Source organism: Pleurodeles waltl, chromosome 4_1 (genome assembly GCF_031143425.1).
Source record: "Pleurodeles waltl isolate 20211129_DDA chromosome 4_1, aPleWal1.hap1.20221129, whole genome shotgun sequence".
Classification (NCBI taxonomy): Eukaryota; Metazoa; Chordata; class Amphibia; order Caudata; family Salamandridae; genus Pleurodeles; species Pleurodeles waltl.
Window position 1 is genome coordinate 633,778,647 of NC_090442.1, and position 23,233 is coordinate 633,801,879.

The following is a 23,233-nucleotide window of genomic DNA, read 5'->3' on the forward strand; positions in this document are numbered from 1 at the left end:
CTTTGTAAATATGTAGCAAGGCATTGCGCCACTGGAACTTCAGAAAACGTGATGTTCTGGTGGTGCACTTCCCTTGTAAATGAGGCCCAACTTTGTTTTTTAATCTGCAGATGATGCATCAGGTGATGGCTTATGTGGCACATGAGGCAAATTTACAATTAAGCAGAAAACTCTAGGCCCGTAAAATGTCATATTTCCAGTCACCCTGCTGTGTTGCCATGTTCTGAATATGGTAATGTCTGTCTGTATATTGCCATTCTCTTTCCTCCCTTTATCTTACGAGGCATCAATTTATCAGCCAATATTGCCCTCAGCATGGGGACTCAAACGCTTAAATATTTAGCAATGTAAACGGTGATCGATACATATTTGCAATAAACATTAAAGATAAATTAAAGACAAGTCAAAATGTTTTCATTGTTACTCTTACATGATAAAAAGGCAAACGTTTTTTGCCAAGTGTAAATGATCAGGCGTATTTAGCAGGATCATATTGTTTTATTACCACTGTATATAACGATTACTAGCAGATAAGGGCAGAGACTGTGCGTGAAATCCAAGAAAAAGGTCAGTTTGGTTCTTTTGATAGAACAATACAGGTAACATTTGGCCTAATATCAGACCATTCTTCTTAGGATTTCAAAGACCTAAATCTGTCAAAGGAAGAAGTAATTGTGGGTTGAGGGACCTGATTTGGGTCGTTTCCAGAAGCAACCGGATTGAAACACAAGCCTCGTGTGAACTAAAACAGCCTTCAGAGAGAGGATGATTTGTGGCCGTTCGTGGAGACAATTTAAGTGCTATGTTCGTAAGGCTCTGGGAAGGTTTATGTGCAATCCTCTGCGGCACAATATCACAACGAGGCGGTGCTTGACTCTTCGCCTTCATAACTTTTTTTCCCTACAGTAAGTGGATCCAGGGAAGGTTTTCTCGAGCCTTCACCTTTTTTCAAGCTCAAAATGGCGTTCTATAAAATAAAAACGCGTCTAAGCTTGCATGCATGTTAAATATATTTTTTGGGAAACTACATTTTCTTTAAGTGAGAACTTACTAATAATAAGACTGTGCTAAGGGTTTTTTGGAAAACTTAATGCTGCAATAGTCTAAAGTACGTCAAGATGACTTATGATGAAACGAAGTATTAAAAGGCCTGACCCGTGAAGGCGGTCCGACCACGAGGGTCCCAATGTGGTGGTCGGACCGCCAGTAGGGCCGCGGTCTCAAGACCTCAAGCCTCATAATGAGGCCCATAGTTTGTTAACTGAATTATGTACAATGCCGATTTATGGGAAATTCCATATAATCATAGAGTAAAGCAGGGTTTTATTTGATTTGATAGGTAACATATGTTATAATCGTGTACACCTTTTATCATTTCTTTTAAACAAATTTTACAATGCCAAGTCGTTACAATATGTTATGTTAACCCAATAAAACATACTATCAGTGATAGGACAAGGCACACCATAAACAATTATGTATGCCTAAAAATAACATTATTTGGATGGGGCAACACTCCTCGTAAATTGAAAGAATACTTAAATAAAATTATCCTAATAAATAAATGCTGCTGCATTCGGCGGGTCAAAATGACAATAATACCATGCTTTTAAAAAGCACAATCAAACCCTCATTTTGCCAGGGTGTAGATAAGATGTGTTACTCTTATCCAAGTTGGGGGCTCATTATAAGGTACGAAGGAATATTACATCATTCATCCTGCACCTGGGATTACCAGTACTGTCTAGTATAATAATTCCGACTCTTACCCTACCAATATATTATTTTAAACTTAATATACCTGTTATTGATCCAGGAAAAAATGCAATTGAGCTGTTATCGCTTATTCACCTGTGCTGTGTTTATGTTCTGGAAACTACAACCGTGATGGGGCGGTCTTCCACTCATCTTGTTCTTCCTTTCAGGTTAAGGTATCATGCTTATATTATGCACAAGCTCCTAAAATGTTCTGAACTGTGTTCCATATGCTTTTTTCTATTTTGATATGTCTATAGCGGTTTCTAGAAGGTTGTAGAATATTTGACAGTTTAGAGCCACCTTAGCAGTGGTGAATTCTTTAAATATGCTTCTTTTTACTTAAAGAACCATTCATTCTTCTTACCTTTAGTTTTGTAATGCATCTGAAAGAAAAAAAAACTTTCATCAAGTGGACCAGAAGGGGTCGCTTTTGAGTGGAGAAATTTGATCTTTCCATGTTGGGTTTTGGGGGCCTTTCTTGCCCACCCAGAAAACTGTGGTGCCATTTTTATTGGGACAAGTGTGGAAACACAGATTGGTAGGAAATGTGTGCATCTTCACATTTACCACATAGAGAAATAGGAGGAAAACTGTGTTTTTAGCCCATGTTTGAGGTTTGCAAGACTTTCTGGTTGAAAAAATGTTATGTGATCCATGCAACCCAGACTATGCTGGGGACGTCCCTTGAGGTCTAGTTTCAGAAATGTTTGGGTTTGGTAGGTCCTCATGGGTAGGGATCAAATTCCCCACATAGCATACTAAGGCTTGGTTTCATTGGGAGAAATTGGATGTTTCCATGTCTCGTGGGATCCACATGAGTCACACAACCCTGGACTTTAGTTTTCAGAAATGTGTAAGTCTCTAGTTTTAGATATGTCTCTTGTTTTCAGAAAATGTATAAATTGGTCTGTTTCCTGGGTGACCATTGAACAAGGGCCCAAATTCTGCAGCTATCCACATTGTAATAAAAACATTGATTTTGCTAAAATGGGATATCTCCGGGTCTCATTTTGGTGCATTTTGTATTGCAGCCACTAGGACTAGCTACACAAATGGGTACTGTTTTTTCAAGAGACACGTGAAAACAGACACAAACCTTTTTTTTATTACCATTTATATTTCTCTGCATTTGTGGCTTCCAAATGTAAGCCAGGGTGTATGAAAGAAGACATTTTTCAAAATGCCCTCTGAAACACGTTAATTTTGGTAACCCTAAAATCAAAGATGTGCACATAACCACTGTTCCCAAACTTAGATTCTTGTCCACATTTCAGAAATACATAGTTTTCCTTCATACCCATTTTTTATTCATTTTATTTTACCATATGAATTGCTGTATGGTTGGTACACAATGAAAATCATTATAAACTGCAGCTCCGTTGTGGCTATGGGTATAGTGTGCTTTTGAAGAAATAACAATCCCTATTTATCCATGAAACTTGAATGATCTAACAGACGTAGCTGTCTTGCTTTTGTAAATTGGCTACTGTGACAACAAATTACAGAGGGAAACGCTGTCAGCAATGGTTATTTCTTCCCCACTAATTTTCATTTTATTTCAGTAATTAGTTTCTTTTTAAATGTTTCCTAGTTTTAAGAAATGGTCATCTTTCCAGCATCCTTCCTGGTTTTCACATCTGTTTCCACCACTGACTGCAAGTAGGTTGAAAGCACAAAAACTAGGAAAAATGGTCTTAAAAAATGCAAAAACTGTGATGAAAAATTGGATACCCCTACTCTTTGTTTCTGAAAGCTGGAAAGATTGTGACCCTAACACAGGAAATCTTTTGTTGATGCCATTTGTATGTTAAAAAGCTTTGGGCCAGATGTACTAAAATGCAATTTTGCATATGCTAAATAGCAACTTCGTAGAAGTTGCTATTTAGAAAATGCAAAATGCTGTGTACAGAGATACTGATTTCCTAATAGCGATGAATCGCTATTAGGAAATCTCAAATAAGGAATCCCATTGCATTTGTGATAAAGGGCAGGTTTTGCTTTTCCCAAATAGTGATATCCTATTTAGGAAGTGCAAATCCAAGGATAGCAATGGGCAAAAGGTACCCCTTGGTGCAGACCAAAAATAGTGGTGCACATGTGGAACACACATATGCCCAAGGGGCTTGTGTGTGCGCTATTGCAATATAAAAAATAAACAATTTGGGGTGCTTTTTTAAAATTGCACATGGTTACCATCAACTTCAAGTCGATGGTAATTGCATTTCCTATATGCCCAAATGGTATTTAGAAAATGCTTTGTACATCAGAAAAGGAATCTCAAATAGGTAATCCCTATTTGCAATTTCTTATTCCGAGGATCGCAAATTGCGATTTCTTATTCTGAGGATTACAAATTGCGATTTCTACAGGGTAGAAATTGCATTTTGCAATTTCCTAAGGGCCTCTGTACATCAGAAAAGGACGTTTTGCATTTATTAATTGCCCAAAATACTGATTCAGACCATTAAGAAATGCAAAAGGGCTTCCTATATCTGGCCCTATGTATTCTTTTACAGCACTTTTTTTCCATTTTACATTTTGTCCAGGGGAATCCTCAAACCTTGGGAACCTTTAGAATCCCCATGATAAAAGAATGCAGATTTGGCACTGAACCTTAAGTGTAAAACAATTTATGAAGGTGCAAGTATGAAGTAACCTAAATACCAAAAAAGGTTCCATCACTGGTGGTAGAAAAGCCTCAGCAGCTAAGGGGTTAAGTGTATGTGGAGAGTTTAAGGCCTTGCTTGTCATAATGAGTGTGATGGTATAATTGCACAAATTGATTCAGTGGAGTGGATTTTGAGTCCTGAAATTGTACTGAAATTGGATTATCTAAGAATGCCTATGTACTCTATTTAAACAATAATATAACATTGAATTCAATCCTTTGCCACACCTACAAAAAATAGCAACATACCATTAGTTTGAACTAATAAAGCAATACCAGAATTACAGGCCTATCACAATGAGATTTTAGCAAAAGGAATATGATGAAGGCTGACTATTGCAAAGGACTACAGTATGACCATTTGGAAAGATAAGTGCATATTCAGAGTAAATACTCTAGATTATCTAGGCCAATGTATCACTTCCGCTCAACCGACAAGGAGTCCTTACACTCTTTCATTGGATTAAGTAAGCAGTTCCCAAACTATTGCCCATTGGCTGCGACTCTCCATTAGGTTACTTGTTTTGGCATGTTGGGGTATGGAAGTCTGGCCTTGGGAGTACTTCCATTCTTCTCCTTGAAAATAATTGTGATGAAGCCAATGAAGGTATTATAATCATATGGCTTCACTCTTGCCTGCAGCCCCCACTGTGCCAACAGTGAGCTCATTCACATATGCAGATGCTAGGCCCTTCTCTCCAGCCTTTTCTGGACATAATGTTCCAGTGTGCTCCTACTGCATCTCAGAGATGAGGCATTTACCTTTGGCCTCCTCTCGTTATGTCCGCAGGGCTCACACCATGCGCACATGGAGCAACGCTCATCCTGTACCTCCTCTTGCTTCTTCACTAAAGCTCACTCAGTATGCCAACAGCCCTTACTCTACATCCTGGTGTTGAGGGTTTCAGCTTTTGCCTGCTGCCCTGTCTCCGCTCAAACCCCATCAGTTTACCCACGGAAGGAGATAATCACTTTGGAATTGCTGCCCTGTGTACACTCTGTCCCCCTCACAGTGCCAGTAACACTTAATCAATGCTTTAGCAGGAGAGGGATTACCTTGGGCCCACTGTCCCTCTCCCCTCCAGCTTCCTCTGTGTGCCAGCTCTGTGCTGGATGTGAAGGTGCTCACCTCTTTCCTCTTGCGTCTCTTTACCAGCACATGACCTGGGGGTGAAGGTGCACAGTTTGGACCCCCGCTGCTCTCTCCATCAGTCCTCTCAGTGTGCCAGCATTGTGAACTGGATGGTAGTGCACATCTGGTGTCCAGTGTCCCTCCCCACTAGTCCCCTCTGTGTGCCAGCACTGGGCCTCGGGGTGGAAGTTCCCACCTAAGATCCCCTGCCCCCACAATATGCCAGTTCCATGCCTCGAAGTGAACGTTGATAAGTAGGGCCTCTGTCCGCCTCTACACCTGGCACCTCAGTGTGTCAGTTCCATGCCTCAAGGTAGAGGTGTGCATCCTGCGCCTTCTGTCCCTCTCTCCACCCACCCCTCAGTGCACCTGTGCAGGAGTTGAGGTGCTCACATTGGGCTTGCTGCTGCCAATGTCACCAGTCTGGATGGAGTCAGTCTCCTGGTAGCCGCACAGGATCTTGGAAACGCAATTGTGAGAGACCTGCAGCTGGCAGGAGATGCCACAGGGATGGATGTGGTCGTAGGCCATCTTCACAGTTTTATGCCTGATGTGGTTTGTCAACGGCTGGCCACTGATGAATACTCCTCCCAGCTGGTTCTCTCAGCCCTGGCTGAGAAGTGTGGACACAGGAAAGAATGCAGAAATGCGTGTTGTGTTTTGTATAAACTGCAAATGTTTACTTAGCAAATTGGTTAGCAATGTCAAGTTACACAAATACACAGCCCAGGTACTTGAAGATATACAAAAGAAGGCTTTTAAAACTCAACAAGTGTTGTCTTTCAGTTAGCTCCTATGTTTATGTACATCAGTAATGTAAGACGCTTTGTATCAGGGGTCAAAAGTGCTTTACTCATTACACACACACTCTAAACAAAAGAAACCTTCTACATGTAGCGCACATTATTTAAAGAAAATGGGAAAAACCCAGAGAAACACATTTTGTGCACAGTCTGGTGTGTTTCCAAACTGCAGGACATAACTGCAATAATAAAAAGACTGGTGCTTTGAAGGATATCTATAAACAAACCATACAAACGAAATATAAGCACAACTGTTTCTTAACTGTAAATAAATCAACTTTGATTATGAAACCGGGCCACAATCAGTGAATGTTTTGAAATCCAATTTTAGTTTAACTGGAGGGAATTGTCCCCAAATGTATAAATGATAGAATGTGCGCATCTATTAGCGGCACCCCTATCTAGTTTTAACAACGCACCGGGGTGCCGTGGCACACAGAAATATCATGCTTTCTTTATTTGTGGGTATGCTATTATTACTGAATACATTAAAGAAAAAAGCAGCAAAAAACATAAAGAGCCAACGGTGGATATGTGGTTATGCTAGACAAGGACAAAGTCACGAGTATAGGCCAACCATGATCAAGCGCGGGCTGGCTACAGGGCGCCAGTTAGGTCTGTTGATGAGAGCACCTTAATTCCTGGGTTGTAGAGCATTGTGTTGATCCACATCAAAGATGTGTCACGTGGTCGAGGTGATGCAGTGGTTTTGAAATGCAGCAAGACTGCAGAGCAGTGTGAGGTCCTGTTGTGTTACCATCGAGGATCCAGTCAACGAAGCTTGCAATGTGAATTCTGGCATTGAGGTTTTGGCATGCAGTTGGTCAATGCGATACATCAATTCCAAAGAGCTGCAAGGCTTTGATGCAGAGTCCAGTGACCTCATTGAAGCTGTCGTCGATGAGAGGGCCGGTCTTGCAAATGTGTCCTGCAGTGGCAAATCCAAAAGCAATGTGGGCTGCGGCCACAATTCAAATCTTTGAGACATGTCCAATCCATGCAACAGCGGCAATGGGTCATTTCTGCTCGGGTTTGCGCTGCACAGCAGAGGAGCTGCACTGGTTCTGCTCCATTTACAGGCTGGCAGAGCACTTTAGGATCATTTCCAAGGGTCCTGGACTTGGGAAGCACCCCTTGGCAGGAGGGACTCACAGATGACAGATTCCAGATGCAGATGCAAGGCTGTTGGAAGCCTGCTATGTCCCCAAGGCTTCAGATCAGAAGGTCAGCCAACTAGCCCCATGGAGTCATTCTGGGTTCTGGGGTCAAGAGATGCAGGTCCAGTCCTTCCCACCCAGGCAAGAGGCCAGCAGGCAGCAGGTCAGCACAGAAAATAAGCAGTCCATCAGAGTGGCAGTCTTTCAACAGGACAGCAATTGTTCTTCCTCACAGTGTATCCATAGTCCCTAAGTGTACTGAAGTGGTGGTATCTGAAGTGCATCTTTTATACCCTGGTGCCCTTGTTCTGGAACGTGAGAGGCACTTCTAGATAGTGGCTTTGAAGTGGAAGGAATTCCATGTCTCTCCTGCAATGGCTACAAGCTGGCTGGATTGACAGTGCAGGGTTGTTAGACCCTTTGTGCGGTGACAGGCCACAGCCTATCCTGGTGAAGGTGAAGTTGTCTCCAGCTCCTCCCTCCCATCCTGCCAGTGATGGCCCATCTAATCACAGCAAAGCTCACATTGTGTCTGGCTGTCTAAGAGGACTGCATAAATCCCAACTGCCAACTACACCTGGGCATGTGACCATAACCATAGACAGGCTGAAGGTACCAAATGGTTAAGTCAAGTAAATGCAACTTTCTAAAACTGGCATTTCAGAATTGCAATTTAAAATCTGACTTCATCATAAGTTAGAATTTTAAATTATGATTCCAGAGACTCTCACCATGAACCAATTATCTCTTCCCATTTGGAACTTGCACCTATAAAATGTGATAAGGCAATTTCAGGGGTACCCTATGGAAGAGATAGGCCTTGCAATAGTCACAAACACATGTAAACGTTTTTCACTACCAGGACATGTGAAACTTAAACATACATGTCCAACTTTTCAAGTACATTACATCCTGCTCTCTGAGCTGTCCAGGGCCTTCCCTAGGGATGCATTAAAAAAGGAAGGTTTGGGCCTGGCAAATGGTTTTATCTGCCAGGTCTAGGTAGATAACAGTTTAAAATTGCACACACAGGTTCTGCAATGACGTGTTTAAACAGCTTCTTAAGTAGGTAGCAGAATTAGTGCTGCAGCCCCACTGGTAGCATTTAATTGACAGCCCCCTGGCACAATGAGAGCCACATTACTGCAAGTGTATAAGTAAATTAAATATGCCAATATTACTATTTTCGAGGGGAGAGCACAAGCACTTTAGCACTGGTTAGTAGTGGCAAAGTGCACAGAATCCTTATTCCAGCAAAACCAAGGTCAGAAAAAGTGGAGGGGTAAGGGAACCACCCTAAAGCTGACAAGTCTAACACAGGAGTATTTCCAAACCAAATCTTGGAGTTATATTAATGTTCCCCATCATGCCACATCATACCACTTGTTATGTTATGCTGAAAATGTACGGTGTGCATATCACCCAGGAGTGTATCCTAACACCTAGGAAAGGGGAAGGATATGGAGAGTTTGCCCCGCTGGGGCCTATCGGAAGAGCTAGGTTTGCAGTTTCTTGCAAAATTGTGAGATAGAGCTGGTGCTCTGTAGTATATGGGGAGGTAGTTGCAAGCTGTAGGATCCATTTAGAAAAAGAGCAGCCACTGTCGCTATCTCTTCAGATATGGTGTATTTGGGTGACCAGGAGGTTGCCTGAGTGGAGGTGTCTGGTCAGTGTGTGGAAGTTGATACTACTGTTCAGGTACTGTGGATCTTGCTTGTATTCTTCTTTATAGGTGTGTGTGAGGAGCTTGAAAGGGGTTCATTTGTGTAGATGAAGCCTGTGGGGAACTCTAGGATGTTTAGCAGGAGCCATCTGAAAACTTTCTTGAGGAGTTAGAGTGTGTGGAAGCAGGTGGAAGTGACTGATTTGACCTGTTTAGACATCAAGATATGATTGTCAGTCACCATCCATAGGTTCCTGACTAAGTTTGATGGGTGGGTTGTCATTCCTAGTTCTGAGGACCAGCAGACTGAGGACAAGAGAGAGGTGTCTTTTCCAAGAGAAGCACTTCCATCTTGTCGGGTTGACCTTCAGGCAATTGGTACTCATCCAGTTTGTGACTTTGGACATGCAGTGATAAACTTCATATGAGTGTCTAATGTATCATCGGCGAGGGAGAGGGTGAGCTGGATTTTGTCTGCATGATGGATGATGCCGGGTCCAGTGGCTTGGACGATGCTGGTGAGTGGGGCCACGCAGACGTTGAAGAAGAGAGGGCTGAGAAAGTAGTCCTGAAGAGCACCACAGATCAGGTTGAGGGCAGTGAAAGAATATGGAGCAAGGCTGTTTGGGTGCATTCTGTGAGGAAAAAGCTGTTCAATTGTAGTGCTGGTCCATGTATTCCAGTCTCATGGAGGTGCTGGATTATTATGGGGTAAGAGATGATGTCAAATTAAGACATAATTTAGGATAAGTGCAGCTGTGTCATCCATGTCCAATAGTAGATGGATGTTGTTTGTGGCAGTGATTAGATCATACTCAGTGCTGTGGCTCGGTCAAAGTCCAGGCTGGGAGGACTCCAGGAGGTGGCTGGCATTGAGGTGGTCAGCCATTTTCTTGTTGATGATTTTTTCCAAAACTTTGGTCAGGTAAGGGAGGAAGGCGATGGATCTGTAGTGTACCAGTGTCTTAGGGTCTGATATGGGACATATAGGATAATATAGTTTTAGGAGAGTGGGATGGATCCAAAGGGTCTGGGGAGTGGATGGAGCACATGTTGGTAGGGTATCTCTAGAGGTAAGATAATGGGCCAGCAGGTCAGGGTAGTTTCCATGTATTCTTCTCAATGGATTGGAGGAGAGTGAGGGTGAAGAGTTGTGATTGTAGTGTTAAGTTGTAAATGGTATTTGGAGCGCTGGGTGCAGAGTTCTTGTGAAAGGGATGATGTCATTGAGGTGGCAGAGAGCGACATGAACTTCTTCACTATGGTGAAGATTTCTGTGGAGTTGTTGATGTTTTGAATTTGTTTGGTGAGTGCTGCGGGCTTTAAGTTTCTGAGTAGGACAATAAATTCAGGGTTAAAAGTAAAACTTCGATGTTTTCCAATCTCATGTATTCTAGTCTCATGGAGGCTTTGGATGATTATGGGGTAGGTGACAATGTCAAAGGCAGCTGAGGCATTATTTAGGATGAGTGCAGCTGTGTCAGCTATGTCCAATATTAGATGGATGTTGTTTGTGGCAGTGATTAGGGTAGTCTCAGTGCTGTGTCCTGGTCGGAGTCTAGACTGGGATGGATCCAGGAGGTGGCTGGCATCGAGGTGGTCAGCCATTCTCTTGTTGATGATTTTTTCCAAAACTTTGGTCAGATAAGGGAGGAAGGAAATGGAGCTGTAGTTTACCAGTGTCTTAGGGTCTGCTAAAGCATTTTTTAAGAGTGTGGGAGGGATCCGAAGGACCTCCAGAGTAGATGCATTACAAGGTGGTGGGGTATTTCTAGAGGGAAGATAATGGACCAGCAGGTCAGGGTAGTTTCCTTGTATTCTTCTGAATGGATTGGAGGATGGTGAGGGTGGAGGGTTGTGGTTGGAGGTCAAAGTTGTTGTAAATAGTATTTATTTTGTCACTAATTTATTTGGAGAACTGGGCGCAGAGTTCCTGTGAAGGGATGATGGTCATTGAGATGGCAGCTAGAGACATGAATTTCTTCAATATGGTGAAGATTTCTGTAGAGTTGTTGATGTTTGTAATCCATTCAGTGAGTGATACGGGCCTTAGGTTTCTGAGTAGGACAATAAATTCAGGTTTAAAAGTAAAACTTTGAATGTTGGTTCTTGGGTGATGATCAAAAAAACAGTAGTCATTTGCAAAGGGGATGCACATTTCCCTCAACCGGTATTGGTAATGCCAGTTACATATAACTTAATTCTACTGAAAGTCAAAGGATGGTAGAGTCTTGTTAGCATAGTTCTGTTGAAAGAAGCACACGTGAAAGTCATAGGACAAAGTGTGATGGATGAGCAAGGAATTGATGACTACTTTTTTCTGATTTGCCTGAGAAGGACAGGAGTGTATATTGTGAGACTGATTGAAGTTGTAATGTGCAGGAGAACACTTTCTTTTTCTTTCTCTATCTTTGTGTTTCTTTTTTTGGATTTCACAATCACTAGTTCTATTGGTCAAAATTAGATGTGGAGAAAATGCTCGTAGTTCAGGAGGTTTGCTTGTGAAAAACATTGTCGCTAAATTTGGCAGTGCTAATATTAGGGAACACTGCAGAATTATACCACCTGAACACTTTAAAAGTTAGGTCATGGATTATTTTTTATTTTTGTTTGTTTTAGTAAGGTTTATGTTACTTATTTACATATTGCATATGTATGCAGATAACATTTCATATTAAGGTATTATCTTTATATATGCACACACCCTTAGAAACATTTCTCTGTGTTCCATATGCTCTATTCCATCTTGGAATACCAAATGAGGTTTCTAGGATGCTGTAGAATGGTTGGCAGTTTAGAGTCAGATTGAATAATGCTAGCTTATTCCAACAAAAGAGACCCTGTAATTGTGAACAAATATGTTTTTTGTATTCTGCTTACTTTGGTCCTGTCATGCTGTGCTATTCCACAGCTTGCACTCCTATTTTTCCCTGCCAAGGCTGAATCTGCTTTGCCAGTGAGGATTGAGGTAAAACCTCCAGTGAGAGACATTACTGCAGTCACCACCACTACTCATGTTTCTGCAGATGCTACTGCTCTAGGCATGCCACCTCTTTTTGCCATGGGTGAATCCCAAAGGTTTGGTCCAGGACGGGTGTGCTAGCTACATTTGTTGAAAGCTGTATTGGAGCTATTGAAGTCATGGTTAGGGTGTGCAATAAAGAACTTCTGCTTTATTGAGCTTGATCTGACACCCAGTTTAGAAATAACTACCTCAAGCACAAAGAGAACTTTAAATGTATGCAATGTATTTCAATCTACGAGATAGAGATCCAGCATATCAATTAATGCGTTTGTCACCCACCTGAAGGCACTTGCTAAAGACTGTGAAATTGACAGCTATAGTGCTTTTAAGAAATCAAAAACTAAGCTTATAGCTGGTTGTGAATCACTCAGCTTCATGAACAAACAGCTACACAAGCTCAAACTGCTTGAAGGTATCTTGACTTTATTGAGTATATCATATGCAGCACATGCAGTATAAGTCCAGGTCCAAGCAATGGATCCCTGATATGAATTGGACAACCCATCTAATAATTTCTGACAAGTCAAAAACTCATGCATGCTGCTATTAGGGTCAGCCAAAGATGGATTTCATTGCAGTTACTGACTCCTGGGGTGGAGGACCTGAGGGGCACGACTTAGGGCTTAGGACTCACTCCAACAGACGCTAGCAACAGGGTCCAAGGCATGTCCATTTGGAACTGGTCAGCTTGCAGTTGAGCTGCAAGGCGAGAAAGCATGCTGAATCCCTGTAGCTCAAACAGCAGGTTCTTCTGATCCACAAAGTCCCTCTTTATAGCTCATAAACCAGTTTTGGTCAGTTCTTCTCCGTCCTCTGAGTTTGCCCCCAGCCTGTCTAGAGAGACAAATGGCAGGCAGAGCCAGGTGTGAGTTGCATCTGCCAGTGACATGTTAGGCACTCATGGATGTCAGGAAGGGCCTGGGTACAACCCCAGGCTAGCTCCTGACGCTCAGGCAGGGACTGGATACAGCTCCTAGATCATCTTGCTCAGGAAGCAAACACTCCACCCCACTCCCAAGGCCCTTTATTCACACTCTGGTAGCAATACTGACAACGCTTCAGGGGAGCCCTCAGTGATCAGGTGACACTGGACAGGGACAGAAAGGCACATTTGGCTTAGATAGGAAATATTTCTGAAAGTGTCAATTTCAAAACAGTGATTTAAAATCCTTTTGAGAATTAGATTGTATATTAAATTACTATTATTTGACTCCTTTAATCAAGGTTTTGTTGGTTTCCAAACTGAAGTTATGCATTACAAGGTGTTATTGTAGGAAAGTGCCATCTTTCAAGGATAGTTATCCCCACTTTTTGCCTGATGTCAGTGTGTTTCAACTGTAGTTCACTGTGATCCTGCTAACCAGGACACCAGGGCCTGTGCTCTCTCTCATCTAAATTTGGTTGCTGGTAACCCTTTTTACACCCACAATTGGCATATTGGTACCCCCAATAAGTCCCTACTGTATGGTACCTAAGTACCCAAGGTATAGGCACACCTGGGCCCCCCCATTTGCTGCAGTATGTATTGTGCCACCCATGGGAGCCCATGCAAACTGTGTCTGCTGGCCTGCCATTGCATCCTGCGTGAAATGGGGCATGCACCCTTTCACCACCAAATCTTGTCACGGCACTTAGACATTATGGCCCTCATTATGACATTGGTGGTGGTTATATGACGGAACACCGAATCTTAAACTACTACTAACCTTAACAACGAGGTCGGAACACCGACCTCATCTTTACTACTAATGATTTTACCACGAATGCCTTAACAACGATATTTCGTTGTAAAGGCATTCCTGATAAAATCATTAGCAATAGGCACCATTCACCCTACATCCCTCACCCCACCCCCCCAACCCCACCCCAAAACCTAAAACCCCCTGACCCCCCACCCACTCCCCAAAACCAAAAACGCCCCACCCCCCCAACCCCACCCTAAAACCTAAAACCCCAAACCCCCTGACCCCCCACCCACTCCCCAAAACCAAAAACGCCCCACCCCCCCAACCCCACCCCAAAACCTAAAACCCCCTGACCCCCCCACCCACTCCCTAAAACCAAAAACGCCCCACCCTCCAACCCCACCCTAAAACCTAAAACCCCCTGACCCCCACCCACTCCCCAAAACCAAAAGCGCCCCACCCCCCCCAACCCCACCCTAAAACCTAAAACCCCATGACCCCCCACCCACTCCCCAAAACCAAAAACGACCCACCCCCCCAACCCCACCCTAAAACCTAAAACCCCCTGACCCCCCACCCACTCCCCAAAACCAAAAACGCCCCACCCCCCCAACCCCACCCTAAAACCCCCTGACCCCCCACCCCCTCCCCAAAACCTAAAACCCCCCACTTACCTGAATCGTCACCTTGTCATCTGCGTCGTCCTCCTCAGCCGGCTCCCTTGTTTGTACCTTAACCATGCATGTTCGTTGTTCAGGACATGCGTGGTTAAGGCACAAAATAACGAAGTCGTGGTTAAAGAAAGCGTTGTTTCCGCTTTCGTTAACCAGGACTTCGTTATAAAAAATTCGGCATAAAGGATGTTTACCATTGGTGGTAAATCCCACTTACCGCCATGCTGGCGGCCGCCAACTTACCGCCGCGGTGGAGGATATATATTCACCATATTATGACACACACACTCCATACCGACAGAATTCAGCCACATACACAAATCTGCCAGACCAAAGGTCAGTGATAAACTGGCGATCCCAAAACCCACACCGGTATGCCAACAGAACAACGCCCATCACATTATGACCCACGAATCACCATGGCGGACATTCAATGGCGGTAAACCAATGGCAGTACATACCGTTGCGCTCACAATGGACACCCACATACAAAACAGCACCACATTGGACAATTCAAACAACACACACCTGACACCCATACACACATCACACCCACACCACTATAAAACACCCACCCACATTACCCACAACCCTTTATGACTACAAAGCATCGCCATCAGACAGACACCAAGGCTACTGACACAACTAAAGCCACACACTACTCACACCTATACACCACTCACGCACACCACATCACACATCCCAACACATTACCCAATACACCCTCACCAACACAACTCACATAACACTTATGGCACCACAAAGACACCCCCTACGGGGGAATGTACGTTCCATAGCAGCAAGACACCAGCTCGCTATCTTGGCAATACTGCATCCTGAGGGCATGGCCAGAGTCGGAGAAGGACTGGACTCTGGTAAGTCAAATCTCTACTACTATCACCCCCATACCTGCATGCCATCACATACCCTCAGCCTCACTCCCATCACTCCACCACTTCCCACACTCTCCACCATCACATCTCACTTATCCCAATGCCAAGCCCTGCATGCTGTACCAATGCATGGACACCCCTCACAGCCCTGCATGGACACTCATCACTAAAGCATGCACACCATAGAGAACTAACAATCCCACCATGCATTAACATACACAAGTAAAAGCTGGCAGGGCAAATTCAACTATAGAGGGGAAGCCATGGATGTACAATATGTCAGATACATAAACCATAACACATCATTTAGATCCTCACAGGTACCCCAGCCAATGTCAGCGGAGAGGAGGTGCCAACAGTATCCAGTCCCCCAACAGAAGAGGCCCACAGTGATGACAGTAACTCTGGTCTTCAGGATCTGGATGATCTACCTGGCCCATCAGGGACCACTGGACAGCTGGTTACCCAAGCCCAGTCACACACAACCACAGAGCCTCACCCATCTGGAAACACCGCCACAGCACCCACCCAGCGTACCCATACCTCTGTCCCCAGGACACGTCAATCAGCAGTGTGCCCACCTCTACAGAGACCCCAGGCCACACCTCGCCCCCAAGACAATCAGGGACCTGGAGTCAATGGCAGTGGGTACACGGTTCAGGAGACAGAGGCACAGGCCAACAGGGAAACTGGGAGGACTTCTGTGAACCAGGGGGAGGACAGGCCCAGGTAACCGACTCTCCAGGAGGCACTCTCCGAGATCCTGGGAGCCTATCAACATTCCCAGGACACGATTGGCCAGATCCTGGACAACGTGCAGGAGAACAGGTGGCTGCAGGTGGGACACTACCAGGGGATCAGGGAGGACTTGCAGGCCATGAACAACACCCTGATTTCTAAAGCAGGGGTGCTGGCAGACATGGCCAACATTATGAGGGAGGCAGTCTCACACCAACGGGCCCCTGCCACTAGCCAGACATCTGAACAGCCTTCCACTTCCACTAGTGGCCAGGAGGCCCGCCACAGATCTCACAGGCCACCAGTACCCCTCCCCCTGCAGAAGGTGAACCACCCTGCAAACGTTCCCTGCGATCCAGACAGAAGCCAGAGACACTTGTCAAGACCCCCGCCAGGAAATGAGACTCTCCTGATTGTCACCCTTGTGTCCCACTCAGTCGCCCGGTCCACCTTGAACTGCCATTGCTCCCCTTCCTATGTCCCCTTGGACAATGCACCGGTGCTACAAACAGACTGGAACAATACCCTGGACTTTCCTCCATCATCACCCCATCCCATTGCACTTTCCCCCTATATGTTAGCACTTCAATAAACACCCTTTGAAAAAAAAAACATTTGGAGTATGTCATGTATGTCAAATATGTATTCTTTGAAAGAGGTACAAACATTGCAAATTAACTGTACATAGAATAAGCATAGATTAATGACCTGTAGCTGGCTGTAGTGATCACACCAGGAGTATATGTCAATTCACCAACATCTGCAAAATGAATTGCCAGATTGAACAGTAAGTGGGCATAGAAGTGGGAAATATCAGCATGCCATTGCCACACAGATTACAACCAAAGTGAAATGTAAAGTGGAATGTAAAGTTGCACTGTCCTACCTGTGTGTCATTGGATGTGTTGTCGTATGCCTGATGTTCTGTTGTCCTCATCCTCTGCCTCCTCATCCTCACTGTCCACAGGGTCTACTGCTGCCACACGGGCATCTCTAGTCTCCTCCTCCTGCAGAAAAGGGACATGTGTCTGAGGGCCAGGTTGTGCAACATGCAGCATGCCACTACTATCTGGCAGACCTTCTTGGGTGAGTAGCACAGGGATCCACCTGTTAGATGGAGGCACCGGAACATGGCATTCAAGAGGCCAAAGGTCCTTTCAGTGATCCTTCTGGTTCGCCCATGTGCCTCATTATAACGTTCTTCTGCCCTTGCCCTGGCATTCCTCACAGCGGGCAGCATCCGTGATAGGTTTGGGTAACCAGAGTCATCTGCAAATATTGAGGGACAACATTTAGCCACACACTATCCTATATGGCCCACACCATTCCCATACAGCAACATGTACTGGGTGGGAAACAGGGCTCACCTATTAGCCACACCCTGTGCCACTGTAGTTGGGCCATCACATTTGGGATGCTGCTATTCCTCAGGACAAAGGCATCATCCACCGACCCAGGATACTTAGCATTGATATGGGTGAAGTACTGGTCCACCAAGCACACCATCTGAACATTCATGGAGTGGAAACTCTTACGAGTCCTGAACACCTGTTCATTCTGGCGGGGGGGACATTCCTGCTGCCAAGCCCACTGTCATTTGGAAAGAGCCAGTTGCCAGGAAATGGAGTACAGATAGCACTTGCACAAGAGGTGGGAGCCCAGTGGGGTGACATATAGCAGATATCAGGTCAGGCTCCAATTGGGCACACAGCTCTGTGATTGGGGCCCTGTCCAGTCTATAGGTGAGTATTATGTGTGTGTCCTCCAGTGTTGCCAAGTCCACCAGGGGTCTGTACACGGGGGTATGTCTCCATCTCCTATTCATCCACAGCGGCAGGTATCTAAGGGACACAAGAGTGAGGAGGCTGTCACAAACTGAACATTGGAGCCACAACAGGGGTTTGCAATCTGTGAACTTGCAATGGGTCAGTGTGGTTTCTCCTGTGACGCAGCATGAATCCAAAGGGCTGTCCCCCCATGAAATGGCATGTGTCTGTCCTGTGTGGAGGGACCAGTGGAAATCAGGTAATTCCGCTGATGTTGTGCTCCGTGGCGGGAGGCGGTAGGAAACCACGTGCAACTCCTCATTGGGTAATATTGGGCCCTCTGGGTTACAGTGACCAATGGTGATCTACGCCGGCTGTGACGGTATGCACCGCCATGGACGTGACTGCCATTTTCTATCTCAGTCCTCACTTGCTACCTGACCTTCCATAGGAGAGGACCTAGACTGCATGTGCTGCTGTGACCTGTGTCTGGAACCTACCACGGCCTGTGCGACTGGGGAAAGGGCCCCAGCCTGCACTTCAGAGGAGTTGGAGAGACTGGTGGATGGGGTCCTACCCCAGTACGGACTGCTGTATGGGCCTCCAGACCAACAGGTGAGTACGCTGTGGGCACGATGCAGGTGACATGAATGCATGGAGTTGTGCATGTGAAGGCCTTGTTTAAATTACCTCTTTGCGGTGTACACGTTGTGTGCTCGGCTATGTGTGTGCCAATGGTGATGGAAACAGGTATGGTGGGCCATGTGTGTAACTGGCTGGACTATTTGTCTAATGGTCTTTTCCTGTGTGTATTGTCTCTGCAGGTCAGCACCCATCAAAAGAAGGGTATATGTCGTGCGATCGCCAAGGAGGTGCAGACCCTGGGGGTCAATGGCAGGGGAAGCACCCACTGACGCAAATGGTGGGAGGACCTGAGTCGCTGGGCACGGAAAACGGTGGAGGCCCAGCTGGGGATGGCCTCCCAATTAGGAAGGGGTGCCCGTCGAACCCTTACCCCCCTGATGGCCCGCATACTGGCTTGGCCTATCCAGAGCTGGATGGGCACTTAAGGGCATCACAGCAGCCACAAGTGGGTGAGTACAGTGGCTATCATTACAACTTACAGCTGGTGGGGTGGTATCTGGGTGGTGGATGTGTGTTAGTGGGTGCCCCTAGGCCAGGCCTGACATAGCAGCGTAGGTCCTCTGGTGACTAGGGTTCTGAAGGTATAATCCTGCCTACCTAGCTTGTAAGCATCCACTACTGGTCAGGGCTGCAAAGGTCCCAGGTGTGCTGCAGTTGGCGGTGTGTGCCCCTCCTTATGCCTTGGTGGCTAGCAATATCAGTGGTGGTGCAATGCATAGTGCGTAGGTCTGCTCCCTAAGTGTAAGGGTACTGTTTATGCCAACGGAGGTGTTAGTTCAGACATTGACCCAGTGTAACCTTTGTCTCGCTCCCCCTTTCTTGTTTTGTCATCCTGTCCTTATGTGCATTAGATTCATCCGTCAGAGAAGCAGAGGCACCGGCGACGGAGGGAGCTGCATCCCACAGGACCCAGGAGGCAGAGTCTACCTACGCTGAGGGCACCAGTGGGACAGAGGGCGAGGGGAGCACCATGGCAGAGACTGGAGGGGACAATTCAGACACAGATACCTCCTCTGATGGAAGCTCCCTGGTGGTGGCGGACAGGTCTGTGACCACCCCAGCTACAGGTACAGCCGCCACCCCTGTACCAGCACCACCCTCCCAGCAGCCCCTCATCGAGTTGCCCGTGCCCGCTCACCCAGGAGGATGGGCATCTCCTTCGCCCCAGGCACCTCAAGCTCTGCCCCACTGAGCCCTGCTGCCCTGAGTTAGGAGGCTATTGACCTCCTGAGATCTATCTCTGTAGGGCAGTCAACCATTGTGAATGCCATCCAGGGGCTGGCAGCCCACATGCAGCAATCAAATGCATTCCTGGAGGGCATTCACACTGGATTGGTGGCCCAACAGAGATCGATCCAGGCTCTGTCCCCTGTGCCCTCTCACTCTGTGTCTGCCCCCCCTAAAGTACACAAATGCAAGCACTCAGACACCCAACAGATATCCACCCCACAACAGCATACATCCCATGCACTTGCCCCCAAATCCAGCAAACACCTCCAACAACCACTCTCTCACCCTCCACTCCCATACCTTCTCCCTCTTCCCACCCCAATGTCCCTAAGAAGCTTTTCCTTTCCACCATTGACCTCTTCCCTACCCCCGTCCTGCATGTATGGCCAGGGTATCACGATCCCAGCCAAGCATCTCAGCCACACAGTCCACGGACCCAGTTCCATCCACACCTACGCATGGTGCAAAGGTTTCCAGGCCACATATACTGAAGGGGAAGGAGCCTGCACCAGCCAGCCGAGAGGGGAAGGAGCCTGCACCAGCAGGCAAGAAGGGCAAGGAGCCTGCTCCAGCAAGCAAGAAGGGCAAGAAGCCTGCACCAGCAGCTGTCACGGAGCCCCCACCACCAACCATGGTTGTGCAGCCATCTCAGGGTGCAGGGGCTGTGCAGGAGCCACCCACCACCACCACCAGCACCACCGCAGTGCAGCCATCCGAGGGTGCAGGGACTGTGCAGGAGCCGCCCACCAGCACCATTAGCACCACCAGAGCGCATCCATCCGAGTGTGCAGGGGCTGTGCTGGAGCCCATCACCACCACCACACTGCAGCCATCCGAGGGTCCAGGGGCTGTGCCGGAGCCTCCCACCTCCAGCACCACCACAGTGCAGCCGTCACCGCCGGTGGACGCAATGTGACCCTGCCTCCATGGGCTGCTGTGCGGCCTGTCCACTCCAAAACCAGTGGTCAAGTCACTCACTTGAGAGACTGTGGCCTTGCACTCCCCAGGACCAAGCACATGGCATGTTGCCTCCTCCAGAAACAGTGGGGAAGACACCCACTGCAGAGACTGTGGCCTTGCACTCCCCAGGATAGAGTAATGGGCATGTTGCCTCTTCCAGAACCAGTGGGCAAGTCACCCACCTGAGAGTCTGTGGCCTATCACTCCCCAGGACCAAGCCCAGGGTATGGCGCCCCCTCCAGAACCAGTGGTCAAGACACTCACTTGAGAGACTGTGGCCTTGCACTCCCCAGGACCAAGCACATGGCATGCTGCCCCCTCCAGAACCAGTGGCCAAGTCACTCACCTGAGAGACTGTGGCCTATCACTCCCCCGGACCAAGCACAGGGCATGTTACCCCCTCCAGAAACAGTGGGCAAGTCGCCCACTCAAGAGAATGTGGCCTTGCATTCCCCAGGACCAAGCACAGGGAAGGTTGCCCCCTCCAGAACCAGTGGGCAAGTCACCCACCTGAGAGACTGTGGCCTTGCACTCCCCAGGACAGAGTAATGGGCATGTTGCCCCCTCCAGAACCAGTGGGCAAGTCACCCCCCTGAGAGACTGTGGCCTTGCACTCCCCAGGACCAAGCGCAGGGCATGTTGCCCCCTCCAGAACCAGTGGTAAAGGCACCCACTTGAGAGACTGTGGCCTTGGACTCACCAGGACCAAGCACATGGCATGCTGCCCCCTCCAGGACCGGTGGGCAAGTCACCCACCCGAGGGACTGTGGCCTTGCACTCCCCAGGACAGAGTAATGGACATGTTGCCCCCTCTAGAACCAGTGGGAAAGTCACCCAACTGAGAGACTGTGGCATATCACTTCGCAGGACCAAGCACAGGGCATGTTGCCCCCTCCAGAACCAGTGGTCAAGACACCCACTCAAGAGACATTGGCTTTGCACTCCCCAGGACCAAGCACAGGGTATGTTGCCCCCTCCAGGACCAGTGGCATTGTTTCCACTTCTGGCTGAGGTACCCCCCCAACCCCCTGAGGTGCCTGCCTTTTTGCCAACTGATGCCCCTGCAGTGTACTCTCCATATTGATGCAGGTGACAAGTGGGCCTTGGACTTTGCCCTGTGGCCACGTGGCCCACGTGAACTGAGGACTGGGCAGTTTCCCATTTTCTGTACATTTGTAGATATCTATTACATTAGCTAATTTATTTATATACTGTGTTGATCTTATTACAATCACTTTAGTAAATTTGTGTTGTCCTTGCATTATTCAGCCGATTTAGGGGGATTAACTTGTTTTCTTGTGTGTATGTATGGGGTGTGTGTGCTGCATGTGTGTCACTCTCTGTTTCCCCCCCCCTCCCCTGTGTGATAGGCGGCTGTACTCACTGTCGTCGTCTGCACCGGCGTTGGTATTCGTGGTGGAGCAGAATGTAGAATATCATCGAAAATACATGCAGTTCTGGTTCCATGGAGGCGTGGTTCTTCCCTGTGTCTCCAATGGTGAGTCCTTTCACTTCTGAGTTTTGTTTCTGCCAGGCTTTTGATGTCATTCGTAGTGCCCCGGAAAAGTTGGTGGATTGTATAGTCATCATATGGTGGGCGGAACTTTGACTTCCGCCTGGCTGTAGGTGGCTACCGCCATGGTGCCTGTTGTTTCCACCTTGGTGGTTGGTGTGGTACATTGGCTGTCTTTCGGAGATCTTTCCATCATGGTCATAATTTGGCGGTAGTTACCACCGGCCTGTTCGCAGTATTACTGCCACTTTATCACCAACTGCCAGGGTCGTAATTAGGGCCTATAGGTCACCTCTTTGGTAGGCCCTTCAACCCAGGGGCAGGGTGCATGTATCTAAGTGAGAGGGTACCCCTGCATGAGCAAGGTGCCCCTACATGCCCCAGGTCAATTCCTGGACTCTATAAGTACAGGGAAGCCATTTTAAGGTATGTAGTGGACACTGGTCAACACAAGTGGTCCGACTGCATAATGGCGTCTCTGAACCTAGGCATTTTTGGTATCGAACATTTTGAAATCATGTAACTACACTGATTCCAGTGTTAGTTGCATGATACCATGTACTCTGGGTGTTCCTTATAGGGTCCCCCAGTTCTGCCTGTGCAACCTTACAGGGACTATCTGCCAGCCCAAGCTGCTGCTGCCCCCAGACATTGTTCTGCCCTCCTGGTGGTGTGCCTAGCTCAGGCCAGAGAGGCAGAACAAAGGATTTCCTACAAAGTAGAGGTGTGAACACCTCCCTTGTGTATTAGGTGTCTACGGGCTGGGGTGGCCTCTGAGCGCCACCAGACTGCTTTGAAGGGGACATTTGGTGACCTCCTTGCATAATCTGGTTTGCACCTGTTCAGGAACCCCCGGTTCCTGCTGTGGTGCAAAACTACACAAAGGACAGGGAAGTGACTAGCCCCCTGTCAAGCTCTTCCCC